The sequence below is a fragment of the Ylistrum balloti genome, unplaced genomic scaffold (assembly GCF_031769215.1).
Source record: "Ylistrum balloti isolate Yb309-2 unplaced genomic scaffold, AGI_CSIRO_Ybal_v1 Utg370468, whole genome shotgun sequence".
Classification (NCBI taxonomy): domain Eukaryota; kingdom Metazoa; phylum Mollusca; class Bivalvia; order Pectinida; family Pectinidae; genus Ylistrum; species Ylistrum balloti.
In genome coordinates this window covers 25754-33252 of record NW_026782308.1, presented here as the reverse complement: position 1 = coordinate 33252, position 7499 = coordinate 25754, and positions in this window count along the sequence as shown.

The following is a 7499-nucleotide window of genomic DNA, read 5'->3' as shown; positions in this document are numbered from 1 at the left end:
TACAGCTGTTTCGTCCTTCTAGGACACGTCAGTGATGCTACATCATACAGCTGTTTCGTCCTACTAGGACTCGTCAGTGATGCTACATCATACAGCTGTTTCGTCCTTCTAGGACTCGTCAGTGATGCTACATCATACAGCTGTTTCGTCCGTCTAGGACTCATCAGTGATGTTACATCATACAACTGTTTCGTCCTTCTAGGACACGTCAGTGATGCTACATCATACAGTTGTTTCGTCCTTCTAGGACGCGTCAGTGATGTTACATCATACAGCTGTTTCGTCCTTCTAGGAATCATCAGTGATGTTACATCATACAGCTGTTTCGTCCTTCTAGGAATCATCAGTGATGTTACATCATACAGCTGTTTCGTCCTTCTAGGACTCATCAGTGATGCTACATCATACAGCTGTTTCGTCCTTCTAGGAATCATCAGTGATGCTACATCATACAGCTGTTTCGTCCTTCTAGGACTCGTCAGTGATGCTACATCATACAACTGTTTCGTCCTTCTGGGACACGTCAGTGATGTTACATCATACAGCTGTTTCGTCATTCTATGTCTCCTCAGTGATGCTACATCATACAACTGTTTCGTCCTTCTGGGACACGTCAGTGATGCTACATCATACAACTGTTTCGTCCTTCTGGGACACGTCAGTGATGCTACATCATACAACTGTTCCGTCCTTCTAGGACTCATCCGTGATGCTACATCATACAACTGTTTCGTCCTTCTAGGACTCATCAGTGATGCTACATCATACAGCTGTTTCGTCCTTCTAGGACTCATCCGTGATGCTTCATCATACAGCTGTTTCATCCTTCTATGTCTCCTCAGTGATGCTACATCATACAACTGTTTCGTCCTTCTGGGACACGTCAGTGATGCTACATCATACAACTGTTCCGTCCTTCTAGGACTCATCTGTGATGCTTCATCATACAGATGTTTCGTCCTTCTAGGACTCATCAGTGATGCTACATCACATAGCTATTTCGTCCTTCTAGGACTCGTCACTGATTCCAAGGGCCTAGATATCAAACCTAGGAGGCAGTTGAGGAAAATGCAAAGTGATTGAAAGAAATGTCAAAATCTGTAACGAGCACTAGCTACATAATTCAGTAATTTCCTAATTTTCACATATCTGTGAATTTTAGAAGAATGTCAAATACATGTATATTCTGAACAATGCAACCATTCGAGTGATTTAAAACGTGACATGTAGGTTGCGGCAAACTTCGGGAAACAAAAGTCCACCAGCAGTGTCTTTCCATCTGCAATACAGAAGATTGTACGAAAGACACAAATCACACCACACACAGTAGACTTCCTAGTTAGTAATAATGAAGACGATCACACATTTTTCAGCGTGGATTGAACAGATTACAGTAGATATCCCAGACTTCATAACCATATCCCTTCAAAGGCTTTCCTCCAGGCTGTATGATAAGCCTGGTGGTTTCAACTTCCTAATGTAAACTTTCCATTAGCGGACAGTGATTCCCTGCTTCTCCAACATAGGTATGGTAAATACATTTAATGAGGTGATGTTTAACATGGATTATGTTACGAGGTAGCGTTAATGACGACACAGAACGATAACAAAAGTATTGTTTAAGTGACGCTAGAGTTTTCAGGAGGAGAAAATCTAAACTGATCTAAACAAATGTTAAAATGACGAGGGGAATAAGACTACGATGTAGTTATTTCTCTTGTCTCGGAAACTAATCTTTTAAAATAAAATTCTAAATTAACACCTTTCCATTCTATTCAAAAGAAGTTCGCATGAATCGTTACGAAAAGTAACAACTCTACAATCAATAGGTTTTCTGTGAGAAATCCGCCCTGTCAAGTCGCTCTGAGTGGATGTGTTTTGCTTATACGTACTGCGGTTTATCGATATTTACGACCAATTTTAGTTTTCCTCAGTTGCCTCCTATTTGTCAACACCTTAGGCACTTAGCATCACTAACGAGTCCTACAAGGACGAAACATCTGTATAATGTAGCATCACTGACGAGTCCTACAAGGACGAAACAGCTGTGTGATGTAGCATCACTGACGAGTCCTACAAGGACGAAACATCTGTATAATGTAGCATCACTGACGAGTCCTACAAGGACGAAACATCTGTATAATGTAACATCACTGACGAGTCCTACAAGGACGAAACATCTGTATAATGCAGTTTAATTCATTGTTTCTGCTCTACTGTATTAAAATCTAAAGTATGAATGTGCTGTTCTCTTTTGTATCTTTTGTACATTCAGGAAGAAATCCTTCTCCAAAAAGAATTTTCAACAAAAACGACAAAGAAACTTCCGACGTGTTAACAAAATCTTAATTCAAACACAAATTCAATCAAATTAGGGCAAAATATGATCAAAAGAACGATTTGCATGGTGACTCCTAAAAATGTGCGAAGAGAATAAGACCAAGTGTTTCGCTATGTAAATCCAAGTAAGTAATGTCACGTTCCCAAATAAGAAAAAAGGTAAAAATATTGGAATCACGATATGTACCAACGAGCATCAAAAACGTTCAACTTCATAAAGAAAAAGGAATTTTTTTCTAGCATTTGATAACATGTGATACTATTAGTACATAATATATAATATTTTAAAACTATAACATCTTCAGATCACTTGTTATACTGGATGATATCTGTTTATAGATACAAACAGCGAGAACCGATATTAGAGATGGGGTTTACAATGATGGACACAGACCAGAGCACGGTTACTCAAAAATCAATTAAAGTTAACCGGTGTTTAGTGGAAATTTCAAACTCACAGTACCAACAAGAATATTAAAAAATACAAAAGTAACAAGTAAAATCATACTAAACTGGTCTGTCTCATCACACATACAGCTGTAAAATAAAAAAGAATGTTTCCAATTTAGATTAATTCACGTTTGAAATTTTCCATTAGCCACTAATTATGACCTAACCAGTCTTTCAACAACCAGGGCCAGGACGGATTTCTGTCAATAAGCGGGTATACTAATCTTCCCCTGAATCTCATACCAAGGACAAACGGGGTTTTATTTTTCGCTGCACCAAACAGGTCTATGATAAATACACACTGCGAGATTATCTATAATTTATCATAAACTCTTTCTAAAGTTGTAAATTCTAGAAATATTTTGACCTAAAGATAGAACTAAAAACTAAATTGTGGCTTTAAAACTTAAGTACATCTCACCGAGGCGGTACATCACTGTTGTTTTCTTATACATAGTCGATATTGTTAATGCGGAAACTTGATACTCTATCACATGGTTATAAATATGTGACTTCCTTAGTCTTCAGACAAATAAACTGGAAGAACTGGTCCATTTGTTTCTACAAATAATCATGGACTTAGATATAGATCTAAGCGCGTGCAACATTTTACATATGAAAAAGCACAAACTCAACAGCAACTATTTGAAATGTTTATGTAAACAACATTTTTGTCCTGCTAAAGTATAAAAGAAATGATCCATACCACGAGCTCTGTTTGCTCTAAATGTCAAGAATACCAAACAATCAAATTGGCTGTAAAATCCTGGCAAACGGCCCTTTTTTAGAATAGGGAAGCCGTTTATTTTTTACCTAGTACATGTACATATAAAAATTTCATAATAACATATTTGGAGCAAAGGTGAGCGAAACTACGCCTACGTTTCAGTAAACACCAAACTTTCAAACCCCTTCTTCGCGATCATAGTGCACTTCAGGAAAAAACCCAGAGAGGAAACCTGCGCCCGGCAGATAGGCAAAATGATCAAAGGAGAAGCACAGGAACTCTGCTTATATATATATATATCTTGTGAATAACTATTTTATAAACATAATTATATACACATAAAAACATCTTGATGAAAACTACCTTTACAAACAAAGTGTGTTATATACAGAAAATTTGATAAGAATTATTTTGACGTGGTCGATATCAAACCAGGGACGTATAATACGTCCCTAATCAAACTAAGGATACAAGAAATACAAACTCACACATACCAATTACAGGGAGGTACAATAGGGTTGTTGGTGGGGCGTGTTGTAAAATAAATACAGGTGAATAATAAATATCAATATGGCGTCGAAGTGTCTGAAAAATGCTGCTGAAGTTGGGTTTTCAACAGCTCCGTAGGGGCAAACTGACCCCAGGTCGGACAAACGGGGATCACCGAAGCCCCACATGGGCCAATTACATGTATACTGACCAACCAGTGATCACATGACTTAGTTACCATACATACATTTACATATAAATTGAAACATCATGTACATAAAACCTAAGTATGTATGAACCTTTATTGTAAAAAAAAAGTCTATAAATAGACATTTGTTAATCGTGTTTATTGATTTTTTTTTCTGTTTTCGTTTCACAAGCTGCTTCTAAAGAAAAAGATCAAAAATAACATATCCATGAACGATTATGTTGAAACGCTGAAAGACAGTGAAGACGCCATGCTGGGGCATGTCTATACGAACTGATTATGTAACGCAACCATGTACAGTTAAGTACAGATAGTATATGTAGCTAGCACACAATCGAACATTACCTGGTTTCAAATGGTTTGCGCTCGATAAAGAATTTCAGTTTTTATGTATTTTGAAATTGATATATATTTGTTTCGTCCGAAGCGATCACGAGGCTGGTGTATAGGTTTTAGCCGATCGTGTACTTCTGACCCCAAAGGTCACTGGAAAGTGCAATGCGAACGAAACTGTTACATAATGAAGTTTCTTTTGTTTTGGGTTGGTGGGAGGGCGTTTCGTAGTCCTTCTTGTTCCGACATTGCAATTTACTGGGGATGTGGTACGGTATGATAGCACAGTGACATACCTTGTCAGTTGTGTGGTGAGATTGGTCCCTGTACAAAAACATTGTTGTAGTTTTTCGTCTTATATTAACGATGTTGTAAACTTGTATATTTTAATTGCGACTCTGTGGTATATTTTGACACAGGTAAATTTCATCTTTGTGAGTTGACTCTGTGGTATATTTTGACACAGGTAAATTTCACCTTAGTGTGATGACTATATGGTATATATTGACACAGGTAAATTTCATCTTTGTGTCATTACTCTGTGGTATATTTTGACTCTGTGGTATTGATATCACCCCTTTGGTACATTTGAAACTTGTCTGTTGACGCTGTTATGTAATTATCGTATTAACATATCGTTCAGTTTATTATCTACTTCTAGGTTTATATTAAACTAAAGTGGTTTATATCGTCATCATTTTCTGACCAACATCTACGATTAAAAATTGTAACATGTCTGAAAACTTCCTCGTGTGAAATGTAATATTTTTCGTTCTAGTACCAGTCGCTTACCTTACACATTCAAAATGTTGAAAGGCGAATCCTCAGTTCATAGCATGTGACGAGCCATTCACCGTTAAACATTGTTATTGGACTGTATTGACCGGTCTACGCGAGAAGTTTTTTTATCGTAACGTTACAAGTCTAAAGACTCTTTTTGAAACTGTTTTGCTTTATCCAATCCTATGTTATCAGAAAGATGTTGGTCTATATTACAGGATATGACCTACCACTTTCATCTTTTGTGATGATATAACAATTTGTTTTTTTAGCATTTGTCTTTTACCTTTTAGTTTGTTTGATGTTATTTCCTTTTGGATCGTTGTCTTTCACCGGTTGATGACCCTTATGACCTTTTATGTGTTGACGGGCCGTTAAGAATGTAATTATAATAAAATAGTATCAGCTGATGGCTGGTGATTTATGAACAATTTGACGATTTCAGTGAAGGAAAGGTCACTAGCTAAGACCTTAAACGAGTTATAGGTATGGAATGTCGTGAAATACAGCGGGCTGATAGAACGATGGATTGGTACTGGATAACAGCTGACGTATAATGGCTTTGTTTCCTTAGGGGGAGGGAAATGATGGTTACCACATCTCAGTGACATCACAGTCACTATTGCCCTTAAATCTGTGTTTGCTCAGCAGAACTGTCCTGTTTTAATTTTCCAACGGAACATTTTAGAATATATGTCAAGTTTGTAATATTTTCATCGTAAATCCTGAAAACTACCATCTACAACACTGATTTTCTGGTAACGTGTTGAGCGCCTTTTAATCCTCAAACCATGCTGAAAATATCATGAAAGTGGTCGAAAATGTGTTAAATAACCACGTCAACACGAGCTGTATGATTTTTGTACCGTTAGGAAGCTGAAGGTATACAGTTTTATGCTCGTCGTTATCATATAATCCGGGAGTATTCTAATTCCTAATGCGATATAAGGCTGGACGTGTTTGATTCTCGTTAGTTTGCCTGTTGGTTCCTTTGCTTTTTACCGTCATCTCATTTGGGAGTAGGGCCTTACCTGGATTGACCAAAATTTACAGCTGTCGTTGATCATAAAGATAAAGACGCTTACTCTTCCGGAACATCTGGCCTTAATCTCCTTGTATCTTCTTCCGATATCTCTATATAAATCTTTTTCCTGATCATATTTTACCCAATTTTTATTGAATTTAAATATGATTTTGTTGTCATGTTTGTTATTTCTTTGTTGTTGATAATGTTCTGATCACGGACATTTCACGGAAGGGATATTGTATAGAGCACATTCCTTATATAAACCAGTACAATGTGTAAAGAAATCAATGTTTTCTACAACAGTAACAAAACATAGGGGTAGTGCGTTTACACATTGGTGCCGAAAAATGGTACCCGAACACGAAGACAACATATGAAGTAGGCACTGATATAAATAAGGTGATGTTTTAGTAAATTGATATTGTCTGGTCCACAACGAAACAACCTGAAGTACGAGAAATAGTCAGAAACATAACCACAATGACACGGCATATTCACTAGGCAATTAATACACACACAGAAAACAGTACACTAATGCGACTTCAAAACACTATTAGATACATATGCTCCATTGTAAGATAACATGGGAAATGTTACAATAAATGAAGCATGCAATATCACCCTGCAATGTTGTTCTCGTATTGAAATATTCCGTGTATTTAGTAAAAACAACATGTAGCTAATATGTAGATCATAAATGACACCAGTAGGGCGTTTCTTCTGCTAGTTACATGTACGCTAATTCGTAACACGTTAAAGAATGTCCTTGATACATTTTCATCACAACACACTATACGTACAGTGGAAAAAATCAGTTAGACTGGATCGAACACTTAGTAAGAACAAACCGGAAATAAGGAAAATAAAGAATATATCGGGAAAACGAAGACAGATTGAATCGACAAGAAGACCGGGGAGGACAAGAGTGTTGCATTATAACATCCGATATGTGACGAAATTACAAGATGACATTTATATCTCGATTAGAGTAGAAATGAGAATACGAATTGGACACCTGGATGTTCTAATTCAGTGCTGAAGACGAACGCGTTTAAACCACAGCGTTATGTCCTGTTTTATGGTCGCCATCATGATCTCATTGAAAAATAATCCATTCCTTTGAGCAATAAAAATTTGGGTGAGTT